Below are 26,134 nucleotides of genomic sequence, written 5' to 3'. Positions count from 1 at the left end.
TCGGCCGCCGCCGCCACCGCCACCGCCGGGGCCAGGAGGGCGCAGCGCCGGAGGCGGGTCAACCTGGACTCGCTGGGCGAGAGCATCAGCCGCCTGACGGCACCCTCGGTGAGCAGGGGCGGGAGGGGGGCCAGCGCGTCGGGAGAGACCGCGGGAATCGGGAAAGTTGGCGCCGGGCAAGCCGGGCGTGCGCACACCGCCCGTCCGCTGGGGGGCGGCCGGGCCTCGCCCCGCGCCTCTCGCGCTCCGCGTGGCCCCGGGCGAGACCCCCACCCTGGGCTCTGGAGGGAGGGGGCGTGAGAGCGCGAAAGGAGTGAGACTTCGCGCTTGCGGGGGCTCCCGATTCGGGGGCCTGTCAGCCCACCTCAAGCCTTGCACCCTACTTCACCCGGAGGGCCCCGGTGCTTTTCACACCCACCTGTTTTCTTTCCCCCAAACTTTCCCAGGCACTGTGTTCCTCAGCGTCCATTTCCACGTCTTTCATCTCTGTTTTCCCAAAGGGGCCCCTACCCCTTCCAGGAAACTCTTCCTCTCTTTTTTCCCACACTCTCTTGGTCTTGGCGTGACCTCCTGTGACATCTTTGAATTCCACAGGCCATCTGCATTCTGTGTTGCATCCTTTTCTCCAATCTCCAGGAAGTGGCTGTCAGATCCTTTGGAGTTGCCTTCTGATGAAGAAACGTCTAATCTCTTGTACTCTCTCTACCCCACAGCCTTTTTTCCTATTCACCGGGCACCTATTGGCCCAGCCTTCTCTGGGCCACCCTGGTGTCTAGTTTTCTAAACCTCTGGTATTTCTTGCACCCATACCGGAGATCTTCACCCTCTTTTCCCTGAATTCTTCAGTGCTTACCCCCTCATTTTTTTCATCCCTTCTTTATATTAGGACCTTGATAAATATCCGTTGAATGAATAAATGCCTTCCTAGCCCTCTAAACCTGTGCTCATTCCAGGATGCCTGTATTAGCAGTTCCAGGTATACTCCACACTCCCCCTGCTTCTAGGCATCCTTCCAGAACACTTCTGCTGGTTCCTGCTCAGGCTACCCTTGACTTTTACCATTTGCAGGAACGCCAGACCTCTGTTCCTGTCTTTCTCTATCTGTACGACTTCTGTTTCGAAGGAATCCACACCACTGTAGACAGAATCGAAAGGAGATGTAGTGTCAAACCTTCATCTACCTTTTATTCTCACCCTGACCTTGGATACAATGACTTCAACTCTTGACAGCACTTTTATCTATCCTCCCCTGAGACTTCTACTTCTTTGAAGTTTCCAAAGTGAATCGGAACATTGATCTTGTCTAACTACTCTTGAGTCTCCCTTTTGAAAGTACTCTTGCACTTGATGGTAGGAGGGACCTGAGAAGGCCAGGGATCCTGAGGGACTGGGTACTGGTACCAGGCAGTCCTACAAATATCCTGGTGGCCCATCCATTAATGGAGAATGACCGTTTCTTTTAGCAATGAAGCTACTTTTTGGTCATCTTCCTTTTTTTCTTGTACACTTTCCCTTCGATTTTCCTTTCTGCCACTTCTTTCATTGATAACCTAGGAAACAAAATTCAGAATGGGTTGGCTACTGTTTGCTATTCTTTACTGCAGGTATTTCCCAGGGAGCATAATTTTAGGAACAACTTGATGTTGCAAGTGGTTGAACAAAAGCCTTTATTAAAGGAGTCCAGTAATCCTGTGCATCTGTAATTTTGTGTCAGTAACTAAAGCAACATTTGTGCAACATACTAATTCTTCAGTACAATAGATTCATATCTGAATACAATGATTTTACTTAAGATAATGATTAGTTTGGGGGGGAATTGTTTCTATAATTTTGGAGTTTTCTTTTTGCTTAAGAATGAGAGTTTACAAATTTCTAAAAATTAATGACAGTACCTCCGGTAATGCCAATTTAACTTAAGACTTTTCTCAATAACTTACACGAGGAGTAGATAAAATAAACAGAACTCAGGTATTTACTACCAGAATAAGAGGGAGGAAATACTTTGTGATTTTTACCTTAACAAGTCAAATTTAAATGACTGGCTTTTTGCTGGATAATAAGCACGTACCCAGGTAATGGTTTTCAGAATAAGAAATTTGAAGATAATTACGGTGATCTAATATATACAACAGCTACATGTATGTATATTGTACTTCTCTTGCTGTAATTCATTTCTATTTTGAAAAAAAGTCTGTTGGCTGGAATGCTGAGAACATACAGGTGAATATAGTATAAACATTGTCAACATCACAAGGCTTGTATAAATAAATTCTCATTGGCTAACCATATCACCAATAGACATAGTAACACAACGAAAACGGGTTATATTTCAGAGCAGTGACTTGTTTCTATGGTCCCCACCCCCATTTTCTTTTATTTGGCAAACTAGAACATTGCTTTAAAAAGTTCTAGTACATTCATTCTCCTACATTGTCAGGAGTCTAAACTCTGAGAACACTAGCAGAGACAGATTATGTGCTGTCTATTCCCTTTTATTACAGCCAAATGACTTTAAAAAAAAGTCTCTGAGAATCACTATTACCAGAGCACTATAAGAGGGGATTCCTAGTTGTTTTGAGCTTTCGGAGCTTTCTTGCACCCCGTCCCGGTATACTCGTACTTCAAGGGAAACTATACTTGCTTGCTGTGGACGCTCCCCTCTTAGTGGTCTCATCATGGAATGCTGTCTCAGTCACTGATTTGATCATCATTCAGAATAATTTGCAAGTAGGAAAATGGAAATGAATTTAATAAATACTAGGATATTGCCAAATAATTAAACTAGTTACTGGATCAATGGAATACTCAAATGCAGGTTTTTGGTATTTTAAAAGTTGTTTTTATATACATTGATGTTGGCTATAAAGATTATAATGCTTTATACCATTTTAATAATAAAGGTAAACTGAACTGATGAAATAGAAAATAATTCCGGAATTCACGAGACCTGGTTCTCATTCATTGTGCCTTGGACAAACTAAACATTTCTATATCTCTGTGAATTACTTTAACTCGTTAGGATCCTTCTCATCTGTAAGGTATTATAGGGTCCCTTCCTGTTCTGGGATTCTCCGGAGACATACAATGTATTGTCAAACTTTCGATAAACTGTCATGATGGCATATGAAAACAAAACAAAACAAAAAACAAGCACATATTATGAGTTCTAAAACATTGAGGAAAGTAGATTACTTTCTTAAGTAGGGGCATCAAAGTACTATTTATTTCACCCAATTATTTAAAAAAAATATTTGAGAACCTACTATTGTGCAAAGCACTGTCAATACATTAGTACCTCCCCCCCTCAAAAAAAAATCCCAGTCTTTAATCTCACGGAACTTCTTTAATTATAGCCTTTATTTTAAGGAAACTGAGCACATAAAAACTCCAATCATCTTGGGGATGTCTAGGATAAGTTTTATTTATCATCCACGTTGGATAGATTTGTTCACTGTGACTCTCTGGAGTATAGCCATAACAATAAAAATAACCCTAAAGACCTGACTGAAGATGCATAAATCACTTATTACGCTATTTGTTTGGAAATCATTTACTTGGGAACACATATGGGGAAACAGCTGGGGATTTTACATCAAGGGTGAATTTAGTAACTCATTTATTTATTTCTATTTTATTCTTATAAATGAGAGTTGCCTAGAACCCTGCCACTCTGACACGTTTGGGGCTTGCTAATGTCAGCCTGTCAGTGAAGGTAGTCCAGGAGACCAACTCAAGGGCAAGGCTTCCTTAGGGTTCTTGTTGGAGAACTACTGGGTGTTCAAACAATGCAGGTGGCTTTGAAGACTTCAGAAGTTTAGAGAGCAGAATGGCAGGAAGAAAAGAGAACTGGAAGGATGACAGAAAAGGGGCAGAAGGCTACTGATGTAGTGGATAGTCCAAGAAATTGAGCAAACAGTGAGCAAAGAAAAAATAAAGGGAAGCTGGGATTCAAGTAGCAAAAAAGTAAAAATGGTTTCATTATTTTGGGAAAGGAAATTATATTGATACATGCCTATGAAAAAGTGAAAGGACATAAAAAATACATGTTTAGCCTCACTTTTTGTGTTTTTTTAATTTATTTTTAAAAATTAGTTTCAGGTGTGCAACACAGTGCACTAGTTATACTTTTTACCCCTCAAAATGACAACCCTCCTCCCCCAACCTGCCGCCCCACTGCCCCCCCTATAGCATACATATCTATTACAATCCCATTGACTCCATTCCCACACCATGTTTAGCCTCTCTTGATATTAAATATAATTAATTCTCTGACATGGATAAACCATTAAAAAAAAAGCCTTGAAAGTGTCAGTATAACTAGCATGTAAATAACGACAAATATATAAAATATATTTGTGAGGTAGGATATTTGAAAAATTTGTGTATCTTAATTGAAGTTTTTAAAATCTAGGCTCTATTTGCCTAACAAAATTCTGAGTAACAGATTCATTACAATTAGAAAATTATACAAAGAGTGTTCTGATACTTTGATGTTTTCATATTTGTAGAAAATACTATAATCTGAAATCAGAATTTAATGGCTATCTATTGTTTTTGTCTGCCTCATCCCTAGTCATGGAGAAACTGACATGGCAGAGTTGAAAGAACAAGGATTCAGTTTGAGTCATGGGTTTGAATAACTCCCTACTGAGCCCCTTTCTAAATGCGAGACACTGAGAATACCTGCTCTCACCTTCTCAGAGCCTTAGTTTCTTATTTTGTGAAATAGGAATAATAACGAGCTTGTAGATTTGTTCTGAAAGAAGAGCAATATTCTCTGTAAAACTCCTTGAACTCAGTAAATGATAGTTTTGGGCTGAGATCCATTAATTTCATCCAAATTTGAATGCCTCCAAATGATCTAAAATTTTTTTTCTCAATAATTTACTTGCTAGTAACCTTACTGAAAGAGTTCATAGGTTAACTGATGTCATGTACCTAAAAAAAGAAAAAAGTGATAAGAAGGAGTTTATTTTGTTGTCATTGCTCAGCGGATCCATTAAAAAAATGAAAACTGAAGTCCCTTTTTGGCTCCTGGCTATAACTTGTATGTGTACACAAGTGAAGGTGATCATTGCAGATTCAAACATTTCTATCAAACTGCAGAATGCTATGTGGCAATATGAAAAATACTTTTATAAATTTCATAAATTCCAAAGGACATACCTACTTGGTAGAATGTAGGTATTTCACACAGGTTATTTTTACATTAGAAAAAAATTAAATAGGTGAAAGAGAAACTGCTTATTTCAGTTGCCTGAGAGTTTCAGGTGTTCCCCATTTATTGCATTCAAACTAATTTGTATGTGTGTTCAAAGGTTTAGGCTGTGAGATGCAGCAATTACCCAGGTAATGAGTGGCATTTGTTTCGTGTACAGTGCTCTATTCTCTTTTGGCTACCAGCTCATTTTAGAGCTAAATTTTGACAATGGAAAATAACATCCATTATTATTAGTTAGAAGGTGGAGGTGATGAGTGATTGCATATACTTTTTTAGTATATAATTTATCTACCTTGAAGGACTCTGAGCTGTGTAGAAAGTGTACGTGAGTGCTGTTATGTATTTTATCCCCCACTGCCATCATTGCTCTTTTCATTCACTTTTGTTTTGTCTTGTTGCATCTATCGTATGGAGCTCAAGATAAAATTAAAAAATACATATTTTATTGAATATGATAGTAAAGTAAGTGTATTATTTCTAGATATATACATTGTTCATGAGTTAGCAAGAAGGTATAATGATTCCTTCTGGAACTTCACACACATCTAGGAAGAAAAGAAATTAAGTGGCATAAGCAGAGAGAATATTTGCACGGGTGACTAGGTTTGTTTTGTAGGCCCTTGTTTGATAGATGAGCTAGTGATGTAGCTCAAACTTTAAAGTTACTCTTTTAAAATTCTGACTCTAACCTCAACATTCTTATATTTATTTCATATTTAGCACAGTACCTGGTACCCAATGGATGTTCAATAAAATGCTTGAAATAAATGAATGGATGTTCTTGTTTAATCAGTTACATTATTATTATTATTTTTTTTTTTAGCTGAGCCATCCTGCTACCTGTTGGCAGCTCAGCGGCTGCTCAGCTCGGGCTGGACTCGAACTGCTGTTGCTCAGAGCTCAAGCTCTATGAGCGAGCTCTTAACCAACTGAGCCACTCGGCCGGCCCTACATTATTTCTTTTTATGTTTGATGTTTTTTTGTGTTATATTTGGCTCTAGCAAACAACATATTTAGATTTTTGTACCCAGTCTGTGAGCAATACATTCAAGTATGCAAACCTGTTTGAATTTTACTTACACGTGCCATTTAAAACAAAACTTGAGAATGAAGTTGTGTTTAGAAAGAGCAGATGGGGTAGCGTCTTCGTCCTGGAGTTCGTTAGGTGGCCCATTTATATTTTGAGAAGTGAATGTAATGACTCTCCTCCAGTCTGCTTATATTTTCTGCACAATTCTCTTTCAAATGAGTGAGAAATGTTTGTCAGCAAGTGGGCTACTGTTGCCAAAAATGCGCAGCTAGGAGATGGAATGACATAATCTAGCTCCTCAGATATCACTTCAGGACAGGATCTGAAGATCTAGAATTATGTGCTATAAGCTCAGAGCACCTCATAAAATTGAAAATTCCAGGCTCGAGTGATTTAGGAAGTAGGGGAGCTGGAACTATCTCTGAAGGCTGGGGATTTGTGGGGCTGTTGTGGGGAATTGAGAAAGAGTGAACATTCTTATACATAGAACAGTGAGAAGTCATTTCCTGTACAGGCTTTATTTGAGACTATTAAACAGTTCTTCATTTAAGCTAGTGGTTCTCAAACTTCAATGAACATAAGAAATACCTGAAGAAAATGGTAAGAATGCAGATTCCTGGGCCTCTTCCTCAGAGGGCCTGGTTTGATAGCTCTAGGGAGGGGTCTAGACTTTATATTTTAAATAAAACTTCAGGTGATGATTGTGGCAAAACACTACAAAGTTGTGCCTCAAGGTGTCTGAATTCCATACCTTCAGGATCATTTGTCTAGACTCAGAGAGCTCTGCAGACTGGTTTTTTTTGAAAGAAATGTCCCGGAAAGTGGCTTTTTGGGGTGAGAACATCCAGGCAATCACTGTCCTAATAGGGACAGAGTAAAGGTGGTGACGTGGAGCCACATCCTATGGCTGTGTCCTTTGTGTTCCAAATACTCTTGGTGGTTGTGTGGTAGAAGGTATTTGAGGTTTCACCATGTGTAGTTTGAATTATTTGTCGATCCTCTCCCATGTTTCCTGAGGATGCTTTGTTCGCTCTCCTAAGTTTATGTTCAGTAGGTCACATATCATTGCTATAAGTGTGTGTGCTGTGGCTCCTTTTGTCAAAATAAAGAAACAGCTATTCAGAAATGTTGGGGATGGTAGAGGAAGGAGAAGGGCCAATTTGACAGTACCGCTAGCTTTTGTGTTTTCCAGAGATTGACACGTTTCTCAAATACTCCATCTACTGGTTCATTTTGGAGCAATGACTTGTTCACGTGCCTATGAACATTTTTTAAAAAGGTGAAGGGAGAATAAAACAGATCTGGAGGCCAGACATTTTTGTTTTCCTTAGAAAGGAAACAATAGGAGATTCAAATATCAGATTATAGAACTATCCCTCAAGCCCTACTAAAATATAGCAGTGGTTGCTTATCTTTACATCCTTAGCCAATTAGTCTTTCTCTCATTCAGTGGCTAAATTGGGTAGGGGTTTCATGGAATGCTCCAAATGGTGATCCAACATTTGAAGAAATTTTCGTTTGCAGAGAACTCTAGAACCAGTCTATCACGAGAGGAGGCTCTCTGTGTGGAAGTCCTGGTGTTTCCATAATTGCAAGTCCTTAAAGTCCACTTGACTCCTTTTCCATTTGCTGTACTGTATTTGTTATGTATAAGTCTGCTGTGCCCAGTGGAGGAAATAAAAATGTTCTAAAACAGGGTTCCGTTCTTGTTGCTTTACGCCTATGCTTCTTTATGCACAGAGCCTTCGTGCAATAATCCTTCATGAGCCTTCCAGCTTAATGGTGGAGGAGAATGGTTTTTCTGATTAGTTTCGTGTGGGCATCACACACACACACACACACACACACACACACACACACACCATTCTATTTTCTGTCACTGCATTTTTTCCCCTGTAGAATACTAAGTTATTTCTCACATTTCTATAAATAGGACTTATTGTGTTGTACTGTGATTTTGGTTTATTCTGCCGCCTTAAGACAGCCATCTCTGTATGTCCATGTATAGCAGAAAATCTGTTTTATAAAGGCACTCAATAAATGTTTGTTAGGAGAGTGAATAAATGATTGAGTAAATCCTGGTTAGTTTGTGGTGTATCTGATAATAATACTCAGAGGTTGCAAAGATTTTTGTGTTGCTATATTTTAGTTGATTATTTTAACTGTGCTGTTTGTAGCTTTTTCTTAGACACAAATAAGAATAAAAATAGTTGGAACTTTTTTTTTGTTTTTAGAATGTTTTACAATTTTTGAAATGCTCCCATATTGGGTATTTTATTGGAGTTTCCCAATAATCTGTAGATTTTATGTCATTTATTTCTAACTTTGATTAGTATCATTATCTTAAAATGCCTGTAGCCAAAGTAACAATTTGGGGAAGTATTGGGTTGTTGGAAAAGTCATGACGTATTTTTTCTATGTTTTTCATTGCAAAATACATCATGACTTTTCTGACAACCCAATATATGTGCTGCCACTTATAACTATATACTGTTTCTTAAAGAGATGTTTATCTGTATAAGACATAGAGGTGGTATCTCTACCATGCTGCTTTATTCATTATTATTGCCAATGTATGAGAAATCTTGATATCAAATATTCTATTAAATAAACATCTCTACAAACAAGCACCTCCACATGTCTATCCTACAGTAATTATTATAGACATAATAGTGGTACGAGAGGGATAGAGTCCTTGGGAAGAGTGGTAAAGTTAGAACTTGTTGATTTAATAAACGAGGAGGAAAACTGACCAGGAATAGGCAGAAGTATTATGGGGTAGAGAAGTATTACGAGGGCCCGAGCCGAGGTTGGAAATGATGAATTTGTAGCCGAAGCTGAGAGGATAAGTATGACTTGGAGAGTTATAAAGTGGAGAAGGTGTTGATTGTATGTTGAAAGGCCTATATGTCAGATTGAGCTTAAGTTCTTTGGGACCAATCCATGGGAGTGGAGGGTTGTGTTTTGGGAAATCATGAGAGTGAATATCAAACGGGGCAGACTGTAGCATTCAAAGGCATTTGTAGCCTTTCTATATTGAACAGACATCTGATGCTAAGCTTATTTAATATATATCTTGGTCGTATTCTTTCACTATTTAGTTCATTCTCTTAGAAAACTGATTGGTCTGCAAGGCCACTTCCCTCCCATCAAACCAGAATCGATAACTGGTAACTACTTAGTCTTTGAGAAACTCAGTTCTAACTGCTTGACAAGTATTTATGTTATGTTTTCAAAATTGGAACTAATCCTTGAAAAATACGAGGATATTCAGTTACATCATTCAATGCATTATTTATGGACCTTAGTTGTTACACAATAAGGTTTCCTTGGCTCAGACTTGATAGTACATTGCTTTTTGAGTATTAGAGAGCCTCTGGGATTTAGAGTAATATGTTGCTACCGAAACATTTCCTATTGCATTACTCGTAGATAGCACAGCCGATGTTTTCTTATCTGAAAAGGTATAAATTAGTTCTGGGGAATCAGGCATTCTGATGAAGTAAACTATCACATATGCAGCATCAACTTGTGAGTAGATGAAACTCAATAAAATACGTTTCTCACTTTGTTAATCAGTCTTTGATAATCCCAAACACTCTCTGTGTGTTTCAGTGCCTCAATGTCATCAGTATGAGTCTTAATTATCACTGTGCTATAGATGCGTGGACATCCTGGTAAGGAGTGTTTTAGATAATAAAATGCTTCATAATACGATGTTGATGGTAGTAACAATAACAGTGACTATTTATCAAGCCCTTAGCATGTACAAGGCATGGTAGTAAGTGCTCTATACATTGTATTCCATTAAATATTCACAACAGTGATGCAGGAGTGATGCCTTACCGTGGTCTACAAGGTGTCATAAGCCTGCCTCTCTGACCTCTCACCTCATCATACTCTAACCTCCACTCACAGTTTTACAATGTACTCCTTGCGTACTCCAGGCAAGTGTCATCTTGCCTCAGGACTTTTGTCCTATTTCCCGTGACAGAAATGCCCCCTTGCTCCAGTTCCCCATATGATTGACTTTTTCTTGGTTTTCAGATTTCTGCTCAGTGTACCCTCCTCCACCAAGCATTCTTTCTCACATCACTTTTCATTTCCATCATAGCACTCACCATCAAAGTTACCTGTTTATTTACTTGTTTACCTACATATTACCTGTCTTCCCTCACTGTCATTTAAGCTCTGCAACAGCAGGACCTTGCCTGAGTTGCTCAAAGTGGTCTTTGCAGTGCCTAGAATAACCCTGGCTAGAAGTAGGTTCTTAATACATCTTTATTGACTGAATAAATTAATGTCATTTTGAGAGAAGTCTTAGCACTTGGAAAAGAAATAGCATAGTTTAAAAAAGGTATAGGGTGGGAGAAGGAGGATTAACATGTGTTAGGCAAGTACTATGGACCCAGCATTTAAGTGTTTTCATATATGTATCATTGAATTCTTAAAATAATCTTATGAGGGATTCAGAGAGGTTGAGTAACTTGACTGTGAGCACAGCTAATTACTGATAGAAATAGGATTAGAATCTTGGTCTGTTTAGCTTCAATCTCTGTATTCCTTCCACTGTATTACATATTTCAAGCCTCTGTGAGGGTGGTGGACATTGTGATGGAGGGCCTAGATGCCCCTTTAGGAATGAAGGACTTTGTCACCTAAATGCTGAGTGCTGCTGACAGTCACCCTCAGTTGTAAGTGCCCTATATGTATTGCCTGGACTGACGAGAGCTGTGTTGGTCAAGGTCATGCCCCATTCCAGTGATTAATCAGCATGGGGTGTGAAGGCTTGGCCTCCAGCCCTAATTCAGCCAACTCCGACGTTAGAACTCCACGTAGGGTCAGCTGAGGCCTCCACTGAGACTGCATCACAGTCCAACTTCTCGCTATATCCAGTTCTGCTCCCTTCTATACCCTGTCATGGGTGTTGATCCCAAGAGCACTCCCTAGTAAGCTTTCTGCGTGCTAATCTTTCCAGGGAACCCAACCTGCCATAGTGAATTCGAGAACTGTGATGACATTAATAAAATTGCAAAACTAGGAAGGTGGCATTTGGAAGAAATATAATGATAACCTTGGATTTGGATTTTTTGAATTTAGGTGCAAATGATTTGCTCTGGACTATGAGCTCTTTGAGGGCTTAGTGTTACTGGATCACCAGCCTCAGCCCAGTGCCTGTCACATTGTCGGCAATCACTCAGTTAATAGGCTGTTGAAGATTTGGGATCAGAATTTGGGCAAGAGCTCATGGAGGTAGTAGCTAATATATTAAAAATTGGCAAGCTCTCAGAGTGAAAGGCAGAAAGAGAAAATGAGAACAATAGAGAATTGAGAAGCAATATACAAAAAGATCAGAAGAATTTAGGTGTGAGGATGCTTTTTTTGTTTGTGGGAATGGGAGGTGGCTGGAGAACAGATGGGAGCAAGGACGGAAGTGGTAGATATTTGCAAAATAATTGTGCCAATTTAAGGATGGTTCTCTCAAACCCAGCATGAGTGAGGTTGCTGGTGGCCTTAGAAAAGCAGTATCACCCTGAATCTGAGATAGAAACCTATTTAACATGGTTTAAAGAGGGAAATTTTGATGACTAAACAAAGGATACGATGGGCATAAATTTCTATCCAAGACATTTGGCAATAAAAGTAAAGAGAGATAGTTGGCAGGGCCTGTGAGGCTATATCTAAGTTTATTTAAGAGGTGGAGACTGTTAGAAGGTAACTGAATAGTCAGAAAAGTTGGAGCTGGATGAGATAAATAGGCTTTGGGAAAACACAGGGTTATCTAGAGGCATTCTTTAGCTCCTCTGTCAAGAGTGAGGATGCTTCTTTCTCTGTGCCTGAGGGGAATGCAATATAGCATAACAAATATAGTGCAAAGGCAGCTGTTGGATTTTGGTTTTATTTACACCTAATTTATTAGTCTTGTCTTGATTTTATCACTATAACTCAGTGGTTGGTCAGTAATTTTGTATATCTAATGATTGTTAAATTTAAATTGCCATGCTATTTGCAGCTTTCTAGGTGTATCTTAACTATGGTAGCTGCACTGACCATGGGATGTCAAATGAGGCCAGAAGTGTCACTGATTCATCCTTCAGAAATTTTTTCTAGTCAAATCATGAAGTGTGCATCTTTTCACTTGTATATTCCACTGTAGCTAGCTTTTAGGATTGTTTCAGCAATCTGTAAACTTCAGGTTTTCTCTTATCCTTCTAAAGATAGGACTTAATAAATGGAACACCCTGTGGAGGGAACTGGTTTTGATTGTGCCTGCATTAGATTGCTCTCTTTCAGCTTTAAAGGTAATTTGAGATACATATGTTATGTATATAACCCCTATTCTTACCCTTACCATGTCTGATATGACTTTGTTTAGCTTTAGAGCTCTTGAGACCCGTCACTAATGGTCTTTTTTTTTTTTTTTAAGCTGAGCCATCCTGCTACCTGTTGGCAGCTCAGCGGTTGCTCAGCTCGGGCTGGACTCGAACCGCTGTTGCTCAGAGCTCAAACTCNTGTTGGCAGCTCAGCGGTTGCTCAGCTCGGGCTGGACTCGAACCGCTGTTGCTCAGAGCTCAAACTCTTGAGCGAGCTCTTAACCAACTGAGCCATTCGGCCAGCCCTGAGACCGGTCACTAATGGTAGGAACTCTCTAGGGATTAGGAGCCAGGTAAATAGGACTGTACTTTGCTGTTACATTGATTATAGTTTACACAGTTGTAAGGTGGTGTGGAAGGTAATATAAAGCCAAGCAGGACATACAGAATCAAATCTAGCATTTTGGCTCTCTTCTTTTCCTTTTCTGGGTAAATTTTGCTTAATTTCATTAAGCAAGGATTTTTGTCTATTTTGTATACTGCGAATCCCAAGTTTTAGTGTCTGGCACATAATAGTTGATCAGTAAATATTTGCTAAGTGAATAAATTTAGAGTGAATATAAAGGTATGTATTCAACCTGTACTACACAAATAAGATCATAAATACAGATGCACTTCAGAAAAAGAAAATCAATAATAGTAAAAAAAATCAAAAGAAAACAGAATCTATAAACGTAAACAATTATTGTATTATTTCTATTCCTTCTTCATACATTTACTATCTGCCCACTATGTATGCTTGACTTTACTGTGTACGGCGCTGGAACACAAGGTCTGTGGAGCAGAAAATGTCTGTAGTTATCTGCAGAATTTAAAAAAAAAAAGTGCTGGATTTTCTTTAAATGCTCTGTAATCTGCTACACCAGTCAATTTCCATTATGTACTAGGAAGAAAGAATAAGTTTTTTCTACATGATCTAACTATAGTTTTTAAAAATTCAACAGTAGTTCATTAAACAGATATTTGTTGGCCTTTTCTATGGCAGGATTTTGAGATGTCTCAGTTATAGGGGAAAAAATTTATAACACCCCTACCCCCTTTTTTTTCTTGTGACTCTTTCAAACATTTCAGGAATGAAAGTTCAGAAAGATTTTATCTTTCTTCCAAACTCTTTCTTGTATAAAGTCTTCCCAAGGCAAAGCAAGAACTTTTGGAAGAAAAATCCACATTTTCCCAGTGGCAAATTTAAGGAGAATCTGTTGCTGTACTAGCGAGAAGCCTATAATCCTAATTCAATAAGTTTCTGTAGACCTTGACAAAAGAAAAAAATAACTGTTTAAATACTTGTTGTCCAAATTCTTGTAGTGCAGGATCACTCCATGTCTATCTTTCAATTTCATTTTTCCTTGTGTGATTGGTTTAATTAGTGTATGAGTGATATCTTGATTTTTGAATGTTGTCTTACCAGATATTTGATTTTAAACTTAAGGAATTTATTTATTTGTTTTTCAGAAAGGAAAGGATGCAGAGATTTTCTTTTTTTTTTTTTAAGATTTTTATTGGGGAATTGGGGGATGGGAACAGCGCTGGGAAATTGGGGGAAGGGAAACAGACAAGTTGCTGTCCTTTTGTTCTTCAGTCTAGTTGTGGAGGACGTTGCTTCACTGGCCCAAGTTGGCACCATCATTGTGCTCTTCCCAGGCGAGGCCGATCAGTCGCCGACTTCTGGATGGCCACTCACTGTGGCTGCTGGCTGCTCACGCTGGCTGCTGACTACACATGGTAGCCCATGGCAACCCACTGCAGCAGGCTGCAGCCTACGCTGTCACCGGCCACTCACGGCAGCCCAGCTCCAGGTTGAGATGTTGTTCAGCGTCTTAGCTGCAGAGGGCAGTGTCACTGGCCCTCATATGTGGGATCCAAACTGGGCCCTCTGGCGACCCAAGCCAGCTCTTAACCAGTGCGCCACTCTGCCGGCCCAACAGAGATTCTTAAAATTGTGTTTTATCATAGTATTTTATAGATATAAACCTGAGTTTATTTTAATAGCATTTTGAAATGTATTTATCATCATTATCTATTTATATATGTGTATGTATGTATCTTTCTCTTATTAATTCTATAGGGCAGAAGAGAAATGACTCTGCCATTGGATTCTGAATTTAAAAATGCCATTTAATATAAATCTGCAGTAGGCATAATTACTCTCGCGTCTTTTAAAAATTGGCCACAAGTAATGAAAATGTCTTTTTATCTCCTTAAAAAGGAATCTGCCTCCAAAGACATTTGTTGTAAGGAGTGATAATGATGAGATGATTGTGTTGTAAAGGAACAAAGAGTGAGGGAAAGAGTAAATTTTAGCTACAGACTACTGTAATTCCACTCGAAGCTTTAGACAGATATGAAGGGATTTCTAGTGTGGATCCTGGAGAAGAGAGATTTATTGTTTCCTCCTAATATAAAGATCAATAAATGCTTTGTGGACCTGACAGTATTTGTAATCTATAAAGTCTTCCTCTTTTTTTCTTCTTGTGTTAACTTATTGCCATTATAAACACATTTCAAAGAAAACCAGTCTTTCCTTTTGTTCTGAATTAAATTCTTTCTCCAACAGTGTGCTTGTAAAGTACAAACCTAACTTTTCTGCTGAAGGAGAATGGATGGGATTTAACCACAGCTTGCAAGGGACTAACCTGTGAACTGCGGTATGTTCGGTATCCAGGTATACTCATATGAGGCTGCCTGCTGGCTCTTTAAGCTTTCGGGCAGTTCTCTCTTTTTTCAGCTGCATTTTTGGGATGGGAATGGGGGAAGATGAAGGAAATCAAATACTGAATTAAATTGTAAGTGTAATTTTTCACTATCAGCCTAGCATTCTTGACTATTGAGAAAAATTTAGGTCTCAAATACCTAGTTAACATAGATATCCAATTATTTTTATTATAGCAATGGGATATAGCATCTTAATGGCATTAATGATGACTGTAATTATAGAAATCAACAATTCCATTGGACATGTTATTGGAAAAAATCATTTTACTAGAAGTTATAGTAGGAGACATAATAATTTTTCAGAAACTACATACGAGGCCTGACAATTAAGTTTGCAAACTCATCCTAGAAAAAGGCTACATATGTCATTGTTGAATATCACTATGGTTACCTTCGAAGTACTCCACTTGGGAAGCTATGCACTGACGCCAATGCCTAGCCCACCCTTCGAAGCAATTTTGGAACTCTTTTTCTGGAGTGGCCATCAGAGCTATTGTCGTATTACACTTGATGTCCTGAATGTCATCAAAATGTCTTCCTTTCAATATTTCTTTTATCTTTGGGTAAAGAAAGAAGTCATTGGGGACCAGATCAGGTGAGTAGTGAGGGTGTTCCAAAACCGTTATTTGTTTACTAGCTAAAAACTCCCTCACAGACAGTGCCGTGAGCTGGTGCATTGTCATGATGCAAGAGCCATGAATTGTTGGTGAAAAGTTCAGGTCGTCTAACTTTTTCATGTAGCCTTTTCAGCACTTCCAAATAGTAAACTTGGTTAAGTGTTTGTCCAGATGGTACAAATTCATAATGAATAATCTCTCTGATATCAAAAAGGTTAGCAATATCATTGCAACAAGTTTGTGAACTTAATTGTCAGATCTCATATGAATAATTCACTTTCAAATATAGGCCAATAAACATATTACCATTATTAAGCTGTAAAATATGAGTCTACAAATATGAATCTAAAAATAAGATCCAACCAACAATTTTGGCCATTAGATAAGGCATTCAGCTACTTCATGTGATTTGTAAATCAAACCTGCCTGCAAACATCTTAAAAAACTTAAAATAACAAAGTTTATTATTTTGCTTTTCCAGAGTAACTAATAGATGCACAAGCAAAGGCATATGAAAGTAAAAACAATCAAAGTTTTTGCCTTGACATTTTATACTAGTTTAAACTCTGATATATTATGGATTTAGGTTGAGAAAAATTGTGAAGTAGGGGTATCTACTTTTATAATTTCTCTTTCTGTCTCCACACACACACATACACACATATATATGTATATATATGTACTGGGGGTGCCAAAAAAATGTATACAAGTGGCCGTAATCAGAAGTGTCTGGACACTGATGGTAACCTCTTGTAATTGCAGAAGTCAAACGTGACTTGTATTCATCTTTTATTATCAGTACATAGTATTACAATTTTAATACAGTTTTATTTTATTCAAATGTGTATACATTTTTTTGGCACCCTCTGTATTTTATATATATGCATATATCTGTCTCTCTTGATTTCTTTATCACAACCTTATGCCACAAAACCAATGAGTCTCACCAGACAAACTGGACTGTACATTTTAAATATCATGTTAAATAATCAATTGAAAAGTACCTCCCTTGATTTTTAGCACCTTTGCAGGATTGAAAGTAAGTTTTTTTCAAAAGGGGTTAGGTGATGGAAGGGATGGAGATAGCTCTCTTGATACTTCTAAAATCAAAGCTGGTGTCTGGCCCCATAAGGCTCTGACCTATATTGATAGCTATATAGAAGTGGTTATGTCTGGGTGCTCCTCAGGTAGCCGTCTAGAGATTTCTGTAGCTACAATAAATTATTTAATGTTCTTGGTTTGTAGGAATAACAGATATATTGGGAGATTAAAAACAGTATAATACATAGCATCTATGATTAGGTGGCATTATATAAATTTTTTATCATAAACTATTTTTTATTATTTTAAAGAATCATTACTACCCCTCAGGTTCCATGCTAACTAAGGCTCATAGGACTAAATGGGGCTGATATTGTCCTTATGTTTTATAATACTTAGAGATTCCAGAAATTTTGCTACTTATATGCATAATTTATGGATTAATATGTGTCATTCCAATTATGGATGCCCCTGCACTAGGTTTGCCTTGGAATTTCCAGTTAAAAGCCCTTGTGCATGCAAGGAAATTAAAATATTAAAAAAAATGGAAAATGGTGAATGATACCCAATCAGTACCCTGTTCCTAAGCATTATGTTATTAAAATTCCTGTTGTTTGGTGTGAATGTGTGTAGCTGATCCCTGTGGGTCAACCTTGAGTGATATGTGTAAAACTGAATGGCAGAACAAGATCTTATAACTCATGTTGTGTTCTAGAAAGAATTTGAAAAAGAAAATACTGTACCAGAAACACTTCTCCTCTTTTGTAGGCAGCTGTTCCCAATATCCTTTTCTTACTCATATCCTTTTTACTGTTGTCCCCTTTCCCAATTACTAATTTTCCATTAGATAACAAGACAAACAAATGGCTAAGAAATACTACAGATACAGAGTTAAAAATTTCGTTCTAATGTGAACAAGTTTTGATGTCTTCTAAAATGAACACAACAATTCACATTATGATGGGCGTTTTTGTGAAGGATGACTTATTTTGAATAGTTTTTAGTGTAAGCAGATTAGAAGAGAATTTTGAAAAACCAGGGGCTTTTACCAACTATACTGTTTTTTAATACTGAGACATAAGGCATTAGTGACATTTTTTCTTCTTTGCTCTCCCCACTTTAGGACGGGGAGGGAATGATGTGTTGACCTATACTTTCCAAATAGCAAAGCACAAGTAATGAATGGCATCTGTTTAGCGTTTATAAAGCATGTTTTAATATATGTTATCCCACCATGATTCACCCAGGAAATGTATGAGGTAGGCAGGGCAAGGATTAATTTTAGGCCCAAATTAAAGATTAGGAAACAAAAGCTGAGAGGAACAGTAACTTGCTCAAAGTCAAGAAGCTGGTAACCACCTACGTTTTAGTGCTGGATTCTTCTGTTTCAGGCCCTAAGCTCTTTTACCACGACATGTCTCTCAGCATGTCCATGAATTGCTACAATACACAGTGTTGTCCAGCACAGACTCCCTCTTTCGCCTCCCATATGTTTCCTACTTTGTGACTTGCTAAGGGGTGGCTGGTAGCAATTTCCTGTTGGTTTTCTTGAACCTTACCACCTCTCACCAATTGTTTAGATCCTGACTGTGCTGTAAGTCCACACAACACAGAAATGACAAAGGCCCCTTTCTTCATCAGGAATCTGCCGCTAGGCTGACCTACTTTGCTTGTCTACTGTCATGTTTGTATGCTCTGGGCTCCCATGGGTGGAGGCAGCTATGAACAGAATGACAAACGCTATCATTACTGCCAACAGCTTAGCTTATGCTGCAGAGTCTGGGAAGAGCAATGACATTACTTGTATGTGGTTTGATTTCTGAATATGAAGGAAGTCATGATTTCATAGAAATAATTACATGTATAAGGGTCTGTGTTTCTCTTCATGGATTGTATATAATTATGCATACCCATCGATACACATATCTTGGTATAAGAACATAATAGAAGAAATGAGGAAGTAACGTAATAGTTATTATATAATGGAGTGATGCCTAGATTAAAAAATGTGGTCAGATAGAGTTAAATGAAAAAAGGTAAGACTATTCATGTCATATAGTATGTGTTCTTACACCTGCATGTTTCTTTTCCAGAAAAAAGTGTGATTATCTGTACCTCTAGCTTAGGAATGTAGTGCATTATAAACACTGATCATGTGGCAGTCATTACCTGTCAAACATCTGCCTAGTAAGCACATTTCATATCCGTTTGGATCATCTGATTATAGTCAACACTTGATTTGATTATATTTAGACTTTGTTGAGTTTTATCTTCCAAGAGAGGTTGAAGCAGTAGAGCTGGGCAGGAACCACCCAGGGTAGTGTTTTGATGGTTTCTGCATGTTTCAGCATTGGAGACTTTTAAACTCCAAGGGCTTGTTTTTGTCAGTGTCCTGAAATAATCAGACTCGCAGCCACGGGCTAAACAAAATGCCTATGGCACTTGGTTGGCATCTGAATTGCAGTTTACTTATTTACAGAGTGCAATGACTGAAATGAGGCTTCTTACTCGAAGTTTGCATTGTCAGTACATTTCTTACCTCTGCAGACTATATGAGGAGTCAAGTCATGATCAAAATTTGCTTTAATCCTTTTAGGGTCAGAGCAAAATGAACTTCATGGCAAATTCTTCAGTCTAGTTTAAGGAGCTATTTGGTTGTAGGGAAGGCCTTGCCAATGAGACCTGAGGCTCCACATCCATTTATGACTCCCTTTTTAGTGAAGATGGTTGAAGAATTTTCCTTACTTTAGGAATAATCTTTCTCAGTGTGAGAGAGGACCAATATGCCTTTGAACAGCAATATGTATAATGTTTCCTAAACTATTCCCCTCCCTTCTCTTTCCTCTGGATGCCCTCTCTAACTTCACTGGCTTTCCCCACGCCCTCCCAGATTTCATCTCCTTTACATTCGTTGCTTTTATTCCTCAGTGGCCCACTCTGCTTGGAACTATACCCTGGCTGGTGACTGGAGGTAATTCTTTGTTGTCCATTTACAAATTATTGTTTAAGCCAGTGTATTTAGGGTTGACAGAACAGTTCCGTGTTTGATGTTTAATTTTTAATTTCACTGTCAGGCAGCAATATTATTTCCCTTATTTCTGGGCTCTTACTGACTGGGAAACACCTCACTGTAGCTCCCAAGTACTGGAGACAATAGGGAATTCTTTGGAAATGCTCAAGTGGAGGGTGCAAAGCTCTTTTAAAAGGCTAGAAATTATTTCCTGACATGAGAGCCATTGCTCTCCAGTATGGTACTCTGGAATTGAAATGGCACTAATTAGCTTTGCAGCATCTAATTGGCATCTTTGGACTGCGAGGCATGCCTGGCAACAGCCCTGGATATTAGACATGGTCAGTTTAGTTCAATTTAACAATCTTTGACTACTGTCTGATCAAGAGATTTTTTTTTCCATAGAATCATCATGTGACACATATTTGTATAATAGTTTATAGTTTTATTTCATTTTGACTTTACAACCCTGAGAAATAGTTATGCTAGGAATATCTCTATTTTATAAAAAAGGAAATTGAGGTTCAGAAAAATAAAAAGCTGTATCCCAACTCACACAGTCTAGCCCAGACTTACTTCCTTTCAGCTGTAACCTTTTCTGCCTTGGTGCAGATAGAACGATGTATTTCAATTTAGAGGGGCAGATGAAAAACTTAGCTTTTGGAGGCTGTCAGACATAGATGACACTCTTACATAGACTTAACAGTACTGAAGTGACTTTGGGCAAGTTTTTTAACTTCTCTAGCTTTAGTTTTTACATTTTCAAATTGGGGTGATACTTCTTTCTCTCTTATAGGATTTTTGTGAGGATTAAATGAGTTGCTGCATGTAACGTTAGGCCCAGTGTTTGACATTCAGCACTTAGCATTGTTGACTGCTGTTACAGTAGTTAATCCAGAAAGTTTACCCTTACTTCACTTTGTAGACTGAGTCAGCCCATGCCATCTGTGAGGTTCTGTTTGCTGTAAGAGTTCAGGACTGGAGCCATGTCCCTCCAAGTGTTTGCAGTATAGCGTGGCTGATTTTCTAGACGGTGTCTAGAAGCAGCACCATCTTGTCTCATAGTGTTTTTATTCAGACAGCGACGCTGACCAAGTGAAGCATGTTTCTCCTATAGTTTTCCTGTTAAGTTAATGATCATACCACAGATATTTAAATGACAATAACAACATTGACAAATTTGGGAAAACAATTTTACATCATTGTTTTCCTATTTATTAAAGAAAAAATAAAAGCAAATAAGGGATTTTGGTTAGAGACATGGAAGAATACCCTAATACTCAGCACAGTGAAATGTCACCCGTGGGTGCAGTAGCTTGTGGGTCACAAAGCACAGGAGACCTAAGTCCTTGTCTTGTAGGTGCTCTTCCAGCTGAGGAAAAGCACTTTGACCTTCTGAATCTTAGTTTTCTTCTCGGTAAAGTGTGGATAATTATATCTGAGACTCACAAAGTTGTGAATATCTAATGAGATGAAGGGAAAGAAAGTGATTTGTAAACTGTGAAGTGTTATGTAAACTGAAGGTGGTATTATTTTCCGGAGTTCACTGAAAGCCTTAGAAATTCTTGGTGACTTACATGTGCTCTTGTCTGAAGGTAACAGAGGAAGTAATTAATAAATAATCCTTTGAATCTACACCAGTTCAAGGAATGTGTGTTTTCAGCTTAAATTAGTATTGATGGTATGAGGTCTTGTATCAAATTAAATTCATTGGCAACTTTTGGAAAAGCATTAAAATAAAATTAGAAAGGAAAATACTCTGAAAGCAAGCATACTTTGTAAAGAAAGAATTATCATATTGATTATATGTTAAGTATATTCAGTTACAATCAATAATTACAATAATAATAAGCACTATGCTTTGCTAATTAGAACATATTTCTAAGAAGACCAAAGTTATCAGTTTGAATCCTTTTGTGGGTCAATTAGCGTAATGTCAGCCTGAGTTCTCCTGTGGTCACTCAGATGTGTACCAGTGTGCCCAAGGAGAACAAAGTGGAGACTGGATGAAAGTGTGCATATGTTCAACCAGTTATGGGCAGAAGAACTCTGTATTATAATGCATATCTAGCTTTTATTTTTTTCCTTTTAGCACACTTACTATTTTTGCCTTTTGTAATTAATTGTCTGGACTACCAGTTTTGTTTAGCAAAGTACTGGTGTTAGCCACTTGAAATGGTGTTCCAAGTTTCCTGAAAGATGGCTTATTCACCAGTATGTTCTTAGCCTCTATTTACAAGTGCTTAATTTTGCAATGCTTTACTTCAAAATAACCCTGAGAACTACAAACTTCAGATGGGAAAAGGGAGGCATTTTTTTTCCCAAGGTTTCTTACTCCCAGGTGAAGAGATTTGGGCTAATTTTATAAAAAGGTCAGTAGCACAGCTGGGTTTGAAATACAGAGGTCCTGACTCAAAGTTCTATATTTAATTTGCAGTCTATTTTTTTTTTTGGATTATATGTAGTAAGTTTAGTTAGGGGCTGGGAAAATGAATATTATGTCTGGATAGATAAGCAAAATCGCTGATTACTACAATTACACCTCTTTCAGAAGGAGTTAATATGGTTGTTTGTGACGTTATTTTTACTAGTTTTATTAATAATACCATCATGTAATGTGATCCATTGGTGTCTAAGGGCCTAACTATAAAGATAGAGTGTCTAACATTGTAATTTTGATCACTTTAAATCATGGAATTTGGCATTTATGTCCTAATAAGAAAATTGCTTTTCTGTTGTGGGGAAAATGGAGATCTCTGTATTGTGATTTGGAGGAGATTGAGAAGGGTTCCCTGCCCCTTGGTTTATCTCTCATGAGCCTATTTGCCAAATTCCACCATTTGTCGTTCCCACCATCTTATATAATGTAGGTAAGCTCATTCATATATCATCTACCTTAGTAAGGATTGAAGATCAAGTTTTTGAGGAAATGGAGGTATGATTTCTTGTTGGCCCCATCTGAGATCAGAGTACTAAGGGGATTTGAAATTTGTTGAGAGAATGAACGAGAATATACAATGATGAGTTTTGGAGACTTGTTCTGTGAGTTTAAATGTGGTGGTGGGGATTTAGCCTATCAGAATGCAGCATAAATATACTAGCTGCCCAGAGGGTACAAAAGAGGTGAGCCATCAGATGAGAGAAAGCTGTGGAAGGGAAGATGAAAGTACGTCTATGATATGACTTAATCCATGCTTTTGCCTATGGCAATATAATTTTGTCTGTGCTCTTTGTTTTATAAGGTTTGGTTTAAAGAACGTTTATGTTTGTTCTCAAAAAGAAAACAATTAATTTGAATCCATGTGATTCTCTACTTTTATGGTGACATTAAAAAAATGCTTTCTTATTGAAGACAGTTTCCTAGAGGAAGAGATGCTGTTTTTGTAAAAGAGGACTTCTTATCGCTCTAACTTTCATTATTTTTCAGTTAAGTGGTGATGATAACGCTGGTGTAACTATTTTATTGGATTGATGTAAGGATCAAGTGGGGTAATTAATATGCCTTAAAAAATATAAATTGTAAAGTGCTCAACCAAATACAAAGTGTTAAATATTATGTGCAGTTTAGGTTGGAGATTATGTGTTTCAATCCTGGAGCATATTACCTGAGTTTCAACTCCAGCTTTGTCCCTTTTTACCTGTGTGACATAGGGAACTTAAACTGTGCCTCAGTTTTCTGATCCATAAATGCGAAGAGAAATCACATAATGTTGAGGTGGAGATCAAAGGAGTTACTATATGTAATGGGCATAAAGTAGTGCCTTGCAATCACACTAGCTGTTGTATTGTTATGTACATGTCAGCACAAAATTGAATGCTGACACAAGTGCACTGGAGTGAATTACTTTGAAATTTAAAAAAATCCTGTATTTATGCCTCAAGCAATATAGTTCTTTGTTTATCTAACAAATTCATATTTGATTATAAGCCATTAGTGACAGTTAATAAATGGAACTGTGTTGAATTGAGCAGTTATGTGTGACTATTTCTCAGAAGCTTACTTCTCTTGATATTTGTATCAACTCCACTCATTAATGCTGACTTAATCACGTATGGTTTATATTGTTCTTGACCATCATGTTTATATCTAAGTGAAAGGTTTTCAACCCTGATAACACATTAGAAGCAATTGGGTCCCCCAAGACTAGTTGAATTGAAAAATTTGGGAGTGACCCTCAGGCATTGGTATTTTTTATAAGCTCCTTAGGTGATTTTAATGTGCTGGCTAAGTTGAAAACCACTGTCTTAGAGCAGCAATAATTAAATATATATCAATATCATTTAGTTTCCAATATTGATATATGATTTTCTCATATTTAAGAAAATAAAATAACATGGCTATTTATGGATGTTTCTTTAAAGGCAGACGTATTGTTGCCATTAATTTTGTAGCTTATGGATATGTATTATAAAGCAGACGTAAGTTTGTTTTTAAATTATCTGTGGACTTTTTGTTTGTTTTTGGCAAGACGAAGTGTTGTGTATATCAAAAAAGAATATAGGGACACAGAATGTTAAAGGTGAGAGGAACCCTCAAAGCATCTGTTGGAAAGAGGACACACTTTGAAGCCAATCCTGAATTGCAATTACTTATTCATTTACTATCTGTGTGACCTTGGGGTACTTAATCAATCTGAGCCTCAACTTCTTCATCTCTGTAAACTTAAGATGACCGTGTACTTTGTACGATGACAACTGTGTTTCATGGCACGTGCGGGTGCGCGCGCGCACACACACACACACACACACACACACACACACACCCTTGACTCCGTGCCTCCTGCCTGATCTCCGCACCATCTGGGACGGATATCCAGAGCAGGGACTGTGTGGGAGCCTCTGCAGGGCTGTCTGAGCTTGCAAGGCCAGCTGCTGGGAACTGCTTCCTCCCACTCCTCAGGGATCATTTCTCTGGCTCTGCTGGGACAGTTTTATGGCTAGCTCTTTGGATCCCATGACCTTTCATGAGCATCACATTGAGTCTGTGGGGTTCAGTAATTGCTGGCTGACTACAGTGAAGTTGGCCAACTAGTGTTAATGAGACTGGAAGTGAAGATGGCTTCTTGTTGCCACATGATGGAAGCTTTTGGGTACCTTCTGTGTGAGTCCCAGGCAATATGTGTGCAGGGCACAGATGGCTGCTTTCTTTTCTAGCTGTCTTCCTATCCGTTGCTCCTTTGTGTTGAGTAGGGACAATAAGACAATAAAAGCCACTATCTATATCGTAGTTTGGGGGAAGCAGAGAAAGAAACATCATAGACTTCTTTGAGTTCCTTTTTATGATTAGAATATTGGATTTTGTCTCCTCCCTTATCCCTGTCTCTCAGATAATCCAGTATACAGCAGTAAAATTATTAGGCCACATAGCTTTCCTGTTATACTTTCTTTGTGTTCTATGAAGGAAGTTCATGGGTTGTTTCTTATTAGTTATAAAGCATATTGCCTGGAGTCCTGATCTTTGCTGTGATGCTTCAGTGTCCTTCCCACTTGGAGGCCTGCCTTTAGGTCTATCCTCAATCTTAACTTTGAGAATTCTGCCTTTGTCACCATCTCCCTGGACTGATCTGAAGGTTTCATTGGAAATATTCATAAATTTGGCTTCCAGTTTCCTATTTTTTCCTCTGTCTACTGGAATCAGCACCATTTTCTCATTGTAGCAGTAGTGGTAGGTCTTGTGGGGTGGATGTTCTAACCTGAACCTTGTGCTCTTCCACTTGATTATGAGACTCTTGAGGGCAGGAACCATGCTTTTCATCTGAGCACGGTCACAACTATCATTTATTATGCACCTACAAGAGACTCTGCTTTGTTTCAATTAATTTCTGTACAAATAAGGCATATGTAAAGAATCTTATTTCAGAGAGCTTAAGTCAATTGCACAGGGTCACCTAGTGAGTCACAGAGCTGGATTTTGAACTCAGCTTTACCTCTTTTCTAAATCACCTTTCTAAACTCCTTCTTAAAAGAGAGGAAATACATAGATGAGAGGAATGGGATCTTGACCTGCAGAAGGTTGGATGGAACTGTTGAGTAGGGTACAGATACGGAGTTGCATTCTAAGGAAGAGGAGAGAAAGTGTGTAATAGCCCTTGCATTGCCCACTGATATACACTGACTCGCATCACGGGC

At 38.2% G+C, this 26,134-nt stretch overlaps 1 protein-coding gene across 1 annotated transcript in view; it reads left to right on the top strand.

Moving 5' to 3' along the window:
• The first annotated feature begins 6 nt into the window (after nucleotides 1-6).
• The window catches only part of GUCY1A2 (guanylate cyclase 1 soluble subunit alpha 2), a 302,341-nt gene continuing 276,213 nt past the window's right edge, over nucleotides 7-26,134 (top strand). The window contains exon 1 of the mRNA XM_019623961.1: nucleotides 7-108. The gene's annotated coding sequence lies outside the window, so the exon portion shown is untranslated. The remainder of the gene's footprint in view (nucleotides 109-26,134) is intronic.

Source organism: Hipposideros armiger, unplaced genomic scaffold (assembly GCF_001890085.2).
Source record: "Hipposideros armiger isolate ML-2016 unplaced genomic scaffold, ASM189008v1 scaffold_570, whole genome shotgun sequence".
Classification (NCBI taxonomy): Eukaryota; Metazoa; Chordata; class Mammalia; order Chiroptera; family Hipposideridae; genus Hipposideros; species Hipposideros armiger.
This window is presented reverse-complemented; position numbering and strand designations above follow the sequence as displayed.